This window comes from Branchiostoma belcheri, unplaced genomic scaffold, assembly GCF_001625305.1.
Source record: "Branchiostoma belcheri isolate BF01 breed outbred unplaced genomic scaffold, Haploidv18h27 scaffold67, whole genome shotgun sequence".
NCBI classification, from domain to species: domain Eukaryota; kingdom Metazoa; phylum Chordata; class Leptocardii; order Amphioxiformes; family Branchiostomatidae; genus Branchiostoma; species Branchiostoma belcheri.
Window position 1 is genome coordinate 1,224,004 of NW_017804320.1, and position 13,987 is coordinate 1,237,990.

At 40.2% G+C, this 13,987-nt stretch overlaps 1 pseudogene across 1 annotated transcript in view; it reads right to left on the minus strand.

Annotated features, from left to right (window-relative positions):
- Positions 1–5,834: 5,834 nt before the first annotated feature.
- Positions 5,835–13,987, minus strand: part of LOC109483937 — a 42,175-nt pseudogene continuing 34,022 nt past the window's right edge. Inside the window, exons 41-51 of the transcript XR_002141047.1 lie at positions 13,704–13,841; positions 12,781–12,839; positions 12,160–12,229; positions 11,587–11,712; positions 10,397–10,494; positions 9,385–9,460; positions 8,914–8,963; positions 8,259–8,319; positions 7,946–8,043; positions 7,116–7,273; positions 5,835–5,995 (exon numbers count right to left, since the gene is read on the minus strand). The product of XR_002141047.1 is annotated as a kielin/chordin-like protein (transcript). The remainder of the gene's footprint in view (positions 5,996–7,115; positions 7,274–7,945; positions 8,044–8,258; positions 8,320–8,913; positions 8,964–9,384; positions 9,461–10,396; positions 10,495–11,586; positions 11,713–12,159; positions 12,230–12,780; positions 12,840–13,703; positions 13,842–13,987) is intronic.

Consider the following 13,987-nt stretch of genomic DNA (forward strand, 5'->3'; position numbering starts at 1 on the left):
TCAGCAGAACGTACTGCGCTTGGCGAAACCCGTAATGTACTAATTGTGCATAGCACAACTGGTCTTACTTCTCGTATTTGTGTATTTGTAACATCCAGTCTGTAGTTTTGTTTTTTTTTTAAATTAAAAGACAACAGGCGAAATTCTGATGCCACTATGACCAAGCATTGAGAAATCCGAGTTTCACTCAGGTACAATACGTCCTGCGAAAATGCTGGTAAGGCCATGTTGATTTGATTATATGGATGACATCCTCCGGGAGCCCCAAAACTGATGCACGCGTGCGAATAAAAAAAAAAGTTTTGCAAAAAAAAGTTAATTTACTATTATGAAATCTATGTGGTCATGAGGTTTGAGCAAATGGCACAGAATATGGTTTGGCGAATAATCTAGTCTTCTAAGTTCTATTTCTTTACTAATTTCGTTCTTTTTTCGTTTGTATTTTGGCATTCTACGACTATTGGTATTAGTTTTTATTAATTTTTTTTGTAACTTAAGTTATATATTTGCTCATTTTGCAACTGTTTTGTTCGATTTACAGTATGGTTGAAAACTTTTTTTTTTTTTAAACGGCCGAAAATTCATGCGCGCGCGGATGTCATCCATATAATCAAATCAACATGGCCTGAGTTACAAAAATAAAAAATCCAAAAAATCAAACGAAAAAAGACGAAATTGTAAAGAAATGAACTTGAAGATTAGATTATTCGCCACGCCATATTCTGTGCCATTTGTTAAACCTTCAAAACTACGTACATTTCATAATGAAAACAACTTTTTTTTTTGCAAAACTTTTTTTTATTCGCGCGCGCGCATCAATTTTGGGGTTACCGGAGGATGTCATCCATAAAATCAAATCAACATGGCCTAACGATAAAACACATTAGGGCAATATTACATTTCTTTTAAGATTGAAATATCCTTATAAAATCACAGCGCATAAAGAGATTAGTCAAACCGTTGTTCCAGTTCTGAAAGAGTGTAACGTTATACCAGACAATCGAATAAGCCGAGTCGTTTTTAGTTGTTTTGTGTCCATTTAATGAGCATGGGAAGTTTCAGTCGATTCTATTTGTAATAATGGCCTTGGATCCTGCTGTGAAAGAACTTTGAGACAAGTTGATAAATAGGAGGCTGCTGGTAAATCAAGTTTGTATGCGAAAGATCAAACAGATAAATGTAAAATAAAAACACGGCATATTGGCAAGAGAATTTTTGTTGAAAAATTTACTGAAATTTTGCTGTAATTTTACTGTAAATTTACTGTACTTTCGCCGGTCATTTGCTGTAAAAAAAACACCACATATTACCTTGATACCTTGATACCGTCTTCGGGATGAGAGGTAATCCTGTGGTGATCCCGATCTCGACTTCACTCAGTGTTATACTTTTTGCTCTCCCAGTATTTGTCTAGGTTCAAGACGTCTTGAACTCATTTACTGACTCTGAGTCAATTACGGCCTATGGTAGACTGTTCCAATCCCTAACGACCCGGACGCTAAATGACTGTCATATTGGTAGCCGGAAGGCTCAAATGATGCTGTGAAAGTAACAGTTATACATAATACGACACTATACATATAACGATACTGTTAGCTCTTATCTTTTAAATCTTATTTTTGTAGAATGGCATATTGAGTTTGGACCTTCAAATTAGGACTGACTGAATTTTAGTAAAGCCACGGGCAAGTATGGAGACGAAATTTACAAACACATCTGTCTCAGATACTGAAAAATATCAACACATAAAGAAACATCTGTCTCTGGTACTGAAAAATATCAACACACAAGGATACACATCTGTCTCTGATACTGAAAAATACCAAATGACCAATGGTTCTGTCCATTTTGTCCAAACATGATTGAAAATGAGCACCATTTTATAATGGACTGTACACTATACAATGATAAGCGCCTATTGCTGTTCACCTTTCTTTCCGCTTGTTCCATTGATTTCAATACGTTAGATGCTATAGATAAATGCAACTACATTCTCAGGGGAGATAACCAATACAGTGTTCAAATAGGAAAATACATTAAAGAATGTTTCGATCTTAGAGAACACATGTTAGAGAATAGTTAACCTTTATTGTTACATTATACATATACTCTGTACGTAAGATGACGTTATCCATACATGTATTTAGCTTTGTTAGATCTTTAGTTAAGTTGTAGAAGACCATACAAAAGTCTCTGTACTTTTTTGTTGTGTCAATAAAGAATCTCACTGAAAAATATCAACACACAACGAAACACATCTGTCTCTGATACTGAAAAATATCAACACACAAGGAAACACATCTGTCTCTGATACTGAAAAATATCAACACACAAGGAAACACATCTGTCTCTGATACTGAAAAATATCAACACACAAAGAAGCACTCCTGTCTCTAGTACAAAAATATATCAACACACAAGGAAACACATCTGTCTCTGGTACTGAAAAATATAAACACACAAGAAAACATATCTGTCTCTGGTACTGAAAAATATCAAAACACAACGAAACACATCTGTCTCTGGTACTGAAAAATATCAACACATAAGGAAACACATATGTCTATGGTACTGAAAAATATCAAAACACAACGAAACACAACTGTCTCTGGTGTACGCTGAGAAATACCCACCACCTAAACATAGATTAACACACACAAAGACATACACGCAAATGCCTCATACAGGAAAAAAAACTGTCCTTGGTGCTAAACACCATCCACGCACCATTGTGGCCGTCAGAAACTGTCCGGTATACTCTGCACTTATATATGTAGAAACCTTTAGTAGATACGAACGAGACAAATTGGACTCATCTATACTGTGTCTGTACTGTCATTTGAGTTTCTAGAAAACTAGTTGTTAGTGATACACTGGTGATTGTACATTCAAGAGCTCTCCGCCTGTTCTTAGGGTGTAGGCTCCACGGCAACTTTCTTCTTCTTTCTATACAACAGGAACCCGCCTATGGCCATTCCTGCTCCCACAAGAACCATCGCTCCGGTCACGCCGCCTGCTACTGCCCCTCCCGGTGCCCCGCCCTTGTTAGCGGCGGCGGATCCTCCCTCCCCCAGCCGGCTGGTAGTTAGCGACGTGGTCGGGGGAGGACTGGTGGGATCCTCCGGCTGTGACATCGTAGTGGTCACGATGCTTGCGTCATTTGAGGACCTAGTTGTAATAACAGTTGTGGTCGTAGGCGAAGTGGTTGTACTAGCAGGCGTGGTGGTTGTACCAGCAGGCGTGGTGGTTGTACCAGCAGGCGTGGTGGTTGTAACAGCAGGCGTGGTGGTTGTAACAGCAGGCGTGGTGGTTGTAACAGCAGGCGTGGTGGTTGTAACAGCCGGGGTGGCAGTTGTTGCTGAAACGGAAGAACCCCAGTCTATAAGCTAGAGTTTCACCACCCCATATGTTCAAAGCCAAGTATAATATACACCACGTACCTTTACCCAAAGACAAAGCAGACGTGTATTTCTCTCTACGTGCTATCTACTCTCTACATTCAGGTTTTCCAAATTAAGAAAATCAACCAGAAGGCTTAGGGAAACAAACATAGGCTAAAGATCTAATCGCTTATAATCAGTTACAGATAGACCATATTGATGACATAAGGTTGATTGATTGACATAAACATGAGCAAGGCAATTATATTTTGGCATATGCATCAGTTGCTGTATATGATTAGCCTGGATTCCAGCCGAGAAGGGGCTGCACGAGCAACCTCCATGGAGGGACTCTTCTATCTGAGGGCCTGCAGGGGGGGGGGTGTCCCGACAACGCTCTACGCTGAATTCGGAAACCTCTCGATTACGCTTTACGATAAATTCCAAGTGGCTACAACGCATTTCGTAGAATTAAAACGCCGAATACGCTCTACGCAAAATATTAGAGCGGTCCGTCTACGCTCTACGTAGAATTATGGAAAAGGGCTTGCGGGCCCCCCTATCTTTGATGCCCATACCCATGCCCAACAACTCTCAAAAGCTCGAAGTAAAGTGGAAAGTGCAAACGTCGACATTTTGGAGTTTACCTGATGGAGAGACTTGACAGATGAACTTCCTGTTGGCGTGAGTACATGGTCCATCGTTCCATGTGTTAGAATACTCGTAGTGGTCCGATTCTGGTCTGTACTCTGCACAGTCCTCGTTACCTGAATTGTTTGGTTCTCCTGGACTCCAAGCTCTGAAGTCGCCCAGAGGAACGTTATCGTCCCACATCCAAACTCCCTCCTGGTGGTGATCAGTCAGTCCAAAACGGACCCAGGCGTTGTTGTCAACGGCATTTTTCAGATCGATGAGGAAGTTGTTGGTTGCGCTGTCACGGGGCATGGCAAGGGTTCCCTCGTCTAAAGAACACGTACTGACTGCACCGTTGTAGGTTGTCAAGACGTTGAAGACCTTGTAGCACAGGCGATTAGGCTGACGGTAAACGTACCCGTCTGGGCAACCTATTTCAGAACGAAATTATTTCAACTCCCTACACTTGTGCTTAATACAGTTTTTAACTAAAGATACTGTAAGTTGTACATAGTTATCATGTCGAGTAATGAGTTTCACTAGAAATACAAACTGCACAAAGTCTCTAAAGAGCGAAAATGTCACCCTTACCGGCGGCCGTTAGCACGACGACTAGAAGGCCAACCAGACAGCGCATGGTGTCGGCGACGTTGTCAGACATGTTGTGACATTTCTCTCCCCCATACGGTCTAGTCTCTGAAAGGTAGCTCCCTGGTAACACGAAGTTGTTTGTGCTATTTGATTCAATTACTGTCTTGAAGGAAGAATCTGAACGTCATTAGTGAACTTACATTGTAGACTGGATGTCAAAGGTTTTTTTCTGTTAAGCTTGTTCTTCTTGTGATAATAGACTTGAGTCCTGCTATGAAAGAATCTAGAGATAACTTTATTACTGGAGGTAAGCAAAATGGGAGTAAGTGGGAGGCTGAGGCTGCTGGTAAATTGAGTTTTTAAGTGGAAGAAAAACAGATCTAAGGTTGCATGAGGACACGACATGCTGGCAAAAGTATTTTCTTGACATTCATTCATTTATTGAAATTTATTTTACCAGTAGATCACACTCACTAACTAAACACGTCGATGAAGGTTAGATATCCAGGACTATTTGACTCCTTTGTATCTTGTCTTGGATTTGTCTAACGTTAGTTTTCTATTGGCCAACCAAAAATTTGTCTTCACTTTATTTGCATATCAATTAATCATATAGTTCGTGGTAATAAACCTGTTGATCTTGAGATCTCATCAGTGTTACTGATGAAAGGTGTAGTAGATGCTACCTGAAACATTTGACCGTTTCCAGTATCCAGTTGCTTTAGCAAGTAACTTTTTTTTTTACCTCCATGAAAAATGGCGGTATTGTTTTTGGTGTGTCCGTCTGTGTGTGTGTGTTTCCGCACATTTGTAGTCAACATAAGTTCAGAATGCCTTCATGGATTGTGATGATATTTGGTACGTTGGCAGGTCTTAGGACAAAGGTCAAGGTGAAATATGGGCCTCCTGGTAGCCGACCTTGGTACTGGAGCAGAACATCCGTGTTTTGTATCTTTTGTCCTGAACATGCCATGGTCTTGGCCGGGATTTTTAGTGTCAGATAGCATTTCCTGTCAGGGATAAGTGGTATGGGTTTGGTGCCCCTAGCAGCTTGTTTTTTTCTATGAAACAAGTAGATATGGGTTTGTCCCTACTCATACTCTGAGAACATCTACATGTACATGTAACTTTGCGATAAAGGTGTGGGTTTATATGATTGACCTATTGGTATTTTATTGTGGAATTTTGGTATCAGAATGATATTGACATTGACACAAACTCACATAACTCGAGAGTTGCATGCTTTTAATGATATCTTTATTAGCAGTACAAAATACACATTGATAACATCAGCAGAGAGTCTGCAGCAATATTTTCAACAGCAAAATTATTTGAAGATGCGTTGCTCAAAACTGTCCTGAGATTACATAGTCCACATTTCCTCTTCAATTCTGTAAAGAAAAAAAGACAAGACACTTCGATGAAGAAAGTGATGACACTCACTGTAAAAGTTACTATCATGAAAGTTTATCTGTATTGGTAGTTACATGTTTAGAGTTAAAACTTTAGATCCAATACAAAAAGTTCTCTCGCCTAGAGCTTTCGACCAGTCACTCTGGTCTTCTTCAATAGAACCTAGTGAGGCTTGTCATGTGGCTTCTTTGAAGTGTGACGTCAACACTGGGTCAAAGGTATCACTTAACTGTGATGGGGGGCCGACATCGTCTACAAGATACAATTTACGAAGTGTTGATGTAGTGTCACACTTCAAAGAAGCCACGTGGCAAGCCTCACTGGGTCAGTGTACTGAGGAAAGCTCTAAGTGAGAGAACTTTTTGTGTTGGATCTAAAGTGACTTCTTAACTTTAAACATGTAACAGTTACTGTATTACAACAATCATGCGGCAACGAATATACGTGTAAAGTTCATGTAAATAGAGCATTATAAACTTAATATCAAGTTGCCATTCTTATGTTGGAGACACAGTTCTAAGCCGGGCCCGGTGTGAACGGTAAAAATAAAAGATGCATTTTAAGAATATGTACAAATCATATATTAATCTTTTAAACGTTTTGTGTGTCTCATTGTCTTTTGAATCATACTTTTCATTCCTGCAAACTGCCCGGCCGGGCCCTAGCTTTAAAATATGACCCTACAAGCCTCGAAATTAACTTTTTTCCCTATTGTCCCACAATATTGTCCTGAAAATAACTTTAAATTGTCCCGAAGTGAGGATGAATGGTCCCAACCTGTTTTTCGAGAAGTATGTAATTGGCAACAGTCAACTTTATTTTAAGTCAACTTGAAGTCAATTTTAACTTGTAGGGCTTTTCTGGATGCATGCTTGATCAATGAAAGTAGGGCTGACATTCTGATGTTGATTATTTTTCTATTGTCCCCAAAAAGTCCCAATTTAAAGTGACTTTCTAGTTGTCCCGGCCTATTTTTTAGTGATCAGTGGCCATTGGGACACCCTTAATTTCGAGCCCTGCCCTAGCATTAGTAGTAGAAGTTGGTTCTAATTTTGAGTTTTCATAAGGGTCCACATGGGGGTACTCATGATAACGTACCTCACAGACGACAGGGCTGCCCTTGGAGTTGTAGAAGACGGCCTGGCAGCTACCGCAGTAGTTGGGGACGCAGACGGCTCCGGGGTAGGCCGGACACGTGGTATACCGACAGGGGTCCACAAAGCACTCCACAATGGGCTCACCGTTAGGACATGTCTCTGTGAATAGGGAGGGAACACTTATATCAGTTACTGTACAGAAAAGGCACTTCAAAGCCATGATAGTTCGTGCTTATAAACCTGCCTTTCTGACAAGTCTCCAGTGTCACTGACGAAAGGTCGTGGCATCTGTCTGGCTGTTTCCAAAATCATATCCAGTTTCTTGAGAAACTGTTTTTTGGCGTATTCAGGTCCACATTTTCTATTATGATGTGCAACATCTTTTGTTGATGTGTTTAAATTGTTACTGTAAAAAAATGCATCTGAATCTTTTGCATCTTGAATCAAAAGATGAAAACAATTATGATTTATTTGAAATGAGAGAGTTTGATATCTATAAAATTCAATGTTACTAAGTATAGAAATAACCCAATTGTCAATGAGATATGCTCTGTTTTTACAGCAAATTCCTTGTTCAGAGGGGTTTGTGTTTTTTATCTCTCACTCAGCATTAGCAGCCGGACTGCCTAGACAGAATGCTGCCAGAGTTTTGCGCTGAGGAAAGAATTAACTTCACATTTAAATCTGTCTGTCCCTGATCACAGCAATCTCCCTCGGCAGACTGTTCCAAAGTTCAACAGTTGTTGGTACAAACGTTCTCTTATGATTGACGGTGTGGGAGACAGGGATCACCAGAGTGTTTTTGTGCTGGGATTTTGGTGTGTGACTTACCAGGCTGGGGTGTTGTGTAGGGGATGGTGGTGGTCTCGGTAGTCTGCCAGGGGCACACATCGTCCCTGGGGCACTGCCACTGTCCCTGCTTACAGGTGCTACAGACACACATACACACGGTAAGATATTATCCTCATCTATTCAAATCCAAGTAGAATTGTATTCATTTTATAAGTGCCATGCTTATTTCAGTGACAGTAACTTAAAGGTTCTGAAAACCACACAAAACAGTTGTAATGAAAATAAATCTGAGTAAGCAATGTCTTTGATCTGATATAGTCTAGTAGTCTGAGGATCCAGTACATGTACTCACCAGTCCTGATCAGTCTCACCATGGCGGAACTTCTCTCCAGTCACGGGGCTGTAGCAGAACTCTACAAAAAATTCATAAGAAAATTCAATTTTGTCTCTTTATTTCTCTTAATTTCCATAGTTACCCTTTTAGCCAAAGGCTAATCTTCCAGGGTTCATTCGTGAAAAACATACATACAACAAATAACATAGTAGAAACACATGCATATAATACAAAGGAGATTTACACTATATACAAATGAAGGTACATAATCCAAAAACTAATCAGGAGGTCTTACTGTTTGAACATTTGGCGGATATCTTTTTTAAAGTTAGATGTGCTGTTCAGTATTTTGATTTTGAGTGGTATTATGTGGTAATGTGAGTGGTAATTTGAGTGGTAATTTGCCCTGTACTGAAAGGCTCTCTTTTTGCTGTTTGTTTTTGTTTTTGGTAGCCTGAAACTTTAAGAAGTGTCTGGAACATTGTTCAATAAAAATAGCAATTTTTCCTATAGATGTAACTTTCACAAATTTTCACAGAAGGCCTATATTCATTGACATTTCTGTGGCATAACTTTTTTGAAACTGTAACAAATAACAATACTGTTTATCTAGCCTTTCCCAAAGGTTTGAAAGAAAAAGGTGGTAAGGAGACAGTAAGATCACAACACTTACTCTCACTGCACCTCTTGCGGGTGCAGGCAGCACGGCCATTGATGCAGTTACTGTGGAGGTGGGAATGACAACATTTAAAAAAAAGATCTCAGTAAACAAAGCCAAACATGTTTAGAGTTAAAACTTTAGACCCAGTGTTGACGTCACACTTCAAAGAAGCCACGTGACAAGCCTCACTGGGTCAGTCGACTGAGGAAGACCAGAGTCACTGGTTGAAAGCTCTAGGCAAGAGAACTTTATGTGTTGGATCTAAAGTTTTAACTCTAAACATGTAACTCCAAACACAGATGAACTTCCACGATAGTAACGCAAACATTATTGACATGGAGCAGAAAAAAAGACTAGTGATATCAACCTAATGAAATAAAGTATAACATTATGTTTGTGCTTGATGTTTTTTGTCCCCTTGAGCTGTGCTTTTTCTAAGAATTGCAAAGAAAAGTTTAATGTTTAGAGCGAGCTCTCACTCACCACTTGTTGCATCCCTGGAAGAACCTCTGGCCACGCTCAAACACACAGCCATCAACGGTGCAGGTATCCTTAGGCTCTGTGGGAACATTTCAGAACATGTCTCATACATAACCATCCCGGGAACTACAGTTAGGCCTAGGAAAAAATGTAACAGTTGTGTTTCCTGTTTCCTGACTGACCCTACAAAAAGCTGCCAACCCTAGCCTTTTTTTGTGGATGCCTGCAAGGGACATAAATTCTTTTTTGAGCTAATGGACCTTTTCTAGCTCTAGGATTTGACACCTGATTGATAAAATGTTGTGCAATCAGTTTTCCAACATTGGCATTGAAACAATTAGCTGTCCTCATGCAATTTCTACTTTGTTAAACTGTATAATATTGTATAAGTTGAATCAATATTATATAGAGATCACCAAAATCTAAAAAAAGAAAGAAATAAAAATTCCCTACATACTGACCCTTAATTTTTTAAAAACATTTTTTTCTTAGGCTTTAATGAAACACTTCTACAATGTACGATTTTGGCATCATCATTTAATAAATCAACATTTGGATTGAACTTAAAAAGCTAATGTAGATGTGTAATGTGTGTTACACTGAGGTAATTTCCTTTAAAAACTTGAAAGAAAATGGTGGATTTGGGTAGCTTTCCATGGTGCTGAAAGTATGGTTGTATCTACTGTACTGAACAGTAATGTTTAATAGACCAATCCGAATGTCCATCACAATTAAAATTTCAACCAATGAGAGAAGTGTAATCAATGATTCGACCAATGAGAGAGTGGTTCCATCAAATATTTGCATTTCTACGTTTTGACGGAGGTGGGCGGGGCTTCAGGATTGGTCTATTACATCATTCTTTCAATATCAACTATTAAGTATTGGATCCAACCTACACTCACATTTGGGATCCTAAGTGGCACATGAAAGAACATGAAACAAATAACTCTATAAAATGATGGCATGTGGTGATGGCTAAGCTAAGAGATCATAAGAAAATGTAAAGACCAACCAGTGATCTTCTTAGGGCGGAAGACGGGCTTCTTGGTGATGGGGGTGGGGCGGCACATCTTCTTGGTGCACATCCACTCACCCTCAGGTCCACACTTGCTGTAATGAGAAAACAAACTTATGGTTAATTCTTTGACTCCTTTTTAAAACCTTCTCCCTGCTGCCTAACTGGGTAACCATGACAAACAATGTGCCAAAGGTACGCTCAACATTCTGGCAGGCTTGTTCTAATGGTATATATATATTTATGTCATACCTGGGCTGTGATTACGTTCCATGCAGGTATTCCAGCCCATGTGATAACTAGAGGTATGGCCCGGGGTTTCTTAACGCGTACGGCCCGGGGCTTCCAAATGTTCCATAGAACGATTCGAACGCGTTTCGCCCTAACCGCGTGTGCCGCTTTCAAATTTTGAATAAAAAATTCGGACGTTGGAATTGACGTTGTTGCATATTTTTGGGTTTAGGGACACCAAATTTTTGCTCATTTCGCATTGAAAGGTGTGTTTTCTTGGGTGGGTATGACATATACAACACGGTGTATTCCGCATCACCCTCAGTCCCAGCCCTCCCGCGGATCGGATATCCCTCCAGCCTTCGGCCGTCGGACGATCCGACGCGCGGTCGATACGGAATACACCGTGTTGTTCTGTATATACTGCATACAGTTATAGATTATACAAAATGTAATGTGGTGAAGCTAAGAGTTTTGTCACTTTGTCAGAATTTATACCCGGTCTGGTATTCTCAATTCATTTTCTATTACCTCTAGTCTTTCAACAGGTATGATTTGATCTTATTTCATGCCATGTTAGCATCAATTATTATTTGTCTATAGATAATTGAATAGATAGAATTTCTAAGCACAATGAGCATCAAAATTCCATCACTCCGTGCAAAAACCTTGATAGTGTGAAAGTGATCTTGATCCAGTTTTATCTCACTGAAGTACTGACACTAATTGTGACAGAGAAGACAGGCCCTATGTACAGTATCTACAGGTTCATTGTACCAAGGAAATTCCCCTTTTCAACGAGCACAATGAACAATGGACCACAGCTTGACATCCCATCCTTTATCATTACCCTTTTCAGAAGCGTGAATGATGGGTGAGCGACAACAGCTGGGATTCAAACTCCCAACCTCTTGCTCCAGAGGCAGGCTCATTAATTGCTGGACTATGCTACTCACCACTTGTTGCAGTCGACGCGGGCGGTCTGCTTGGGCCTGTAGACGACACCAGTGAATGGGTGATAGCACCTGTCGGTGGGGCAGGTCTTGGTGGTGGTGCACAGGGTCACACCGTCCTTGCAGATGCTGGGAATTGGGAGACAGTCAAGGAGAATGAAATATTAGTGATTACAGCTATGTGTGACAGGCTGAATAAAAGTTCTTAACAGAAACTATGCAGCCCCAGATGTCTTACTGAGGGACGACTCTGTGTGTGTGTGTGTGTGTGTGTGTGTGTGTGTGTGTGTGTGTGTGTGTGTGATGTCGCTTTGCTTGAGGAATGAATTCACACTTAGTCTACTACAATGTATATATGAGCTATTACAGCTATGTTATATGTCAAGACATTCAAACAGAAAAAAAACAAGAAACAACCGAAGAAAGCTGTATTCTATTGTAGACAGCAGCAAAAAAATCATATTTTTTCTCACTTTATGAGCTTAACAAATGAGCAAATGAGATTAACAACATGTAGTTAATGTTATCATTCACATGTAAAACAAAAAAACATGTTGGAGTGAAGAAGGTGCGTACCACTTGTTACACCTGACCCAGAACTCCTGACCAGGCTGGTAGTAGGTGCCGTTGACGTAACACTGGGTCACTGGAGAAAAGGAAACAAATATGGCAATGAATTGTGAGTTCAATCTTCCAAATTATACTCTTTCTTTCTACCATGGGGACTAAACCTATTATTTCAATAGGTTATTACATTTATATCATACCCGGGCCGCAATAACGTTGGATAATGGGTTCCAGACCGGGCCGTATTTTACGGTATGGCCAGGACTTCCATGGCTTCCATAGAACGATTCGAACGCGTCTTGCCCTAACTGCGTGCGCCGCTTGCAAAAATTCGAATACAGAATCCAGACGTTAGAATTGATGTTCTTGCATTTTAGGGTTTAGTGGCTCCAATTTTGCATTGAAAGGCTCATCTTGCATTGAAAGGTGCGTTTTCTTGGGTGGGTATGACATAAATAAAATACAACACGGTGTATTCCGCATCACGGTTGGGCCGATACCTCGGGCGATACGGAATACAACATACCGGTATTTGCTGTAAATTTGAATCATAAACCATTCTGACAATAATGATTTTCATATTTAAGTATAATGCTAAATCTATAACTTGACATGTTAAGCTGTCCTCACCAGGGGTGGGCTTGCACTCCCTCTCCTCCTTGCACTTAAGCTGGCCCTCGATGCACTTGCTGAAAGGGATAAGAAAAAATCCTTGTCAATCTCATTCAGTAATCCGATATTGATCCATTGAAGTAATATCAGCTGATAGCTCAACAAGAGGGCACACCTACAAGCTAAAACTACCACTAGCTAAGAATAGGGTCAGAGCTAGGACAGTCATTCAGAGTTAGAACTGTGAAGGACTGGAATTCCTAGCCACAAACAGTGGTTGAAGTTAAGACAGTCAGTGAGTTTAAAAACCGACTGGATAGGACTTGGGCCAATATCATGTACATCTCCAGTACAAGCTAGAGGGAAGATCAGGACCTACAGGCCAAAACGCCTACCAATGCGAAGATGGTATGCAGGTATGCAAGTATTATGAATGTTGAAACATCATCCTTATGCTGAATACATGTACATCTGCATGCCCGTAGCCAGGATTTTGAATGGGGGGTTCTTCCCACTGCTTGAGGGACGAGCGAGCCCCGTAGGTGCAAGGCGAGCGCCGAAGGCGCGAGGTTCGTAGGGGGGTCCGGGGGCATGCTCCCCTGGCAAATGGAAATTGAATAATGAACCTTTTGAAATGGCATTTCCTGCATTTTTCTGAGGATTTCAAAGAAAAAATTAGAGATAACTTCTTTCAATGACATTTAAGTGAGCCATTTCCGTATGATTCCAGCCTCGCTGGTACAAATCAGTCCATCTTTTAAAGAAAAATCTTGGACCTTTAGATAAAAAGTGGACCAAAAAGTGGACCTTTGAGCCTTGTGGGGGGGTTCTTCAGCCCTGCAGCTCTGCAGTTCAGTTCTGCAGCTGTCTCTGACTCTCTGGTACATGGAACTCTACAACTCCAAGGTACTATGTTTCATGGTCTGATTTCTGTGACTTACCAGGACTTGCACTGCACAGAGATCCTCTGCTCTTCATAGATCTTCTCACCAGTAGTCGGGTGGAAGCACACATCTTGAAGAAAAAAAAGACATTTTCAAATATTTCCTTCTCACTCATATTTTCTTTCACGATATATATATATATATAAATATATATATAGTATATATATGTAGATATAATAGTTATTTTAAACCCTTGGATACATGTTTTATCACTCTTTGACACTCTTTCAACCAAGAAAAGAAAGGAAGATTACAATTGAAGTAGACAAATGGGTATGAAA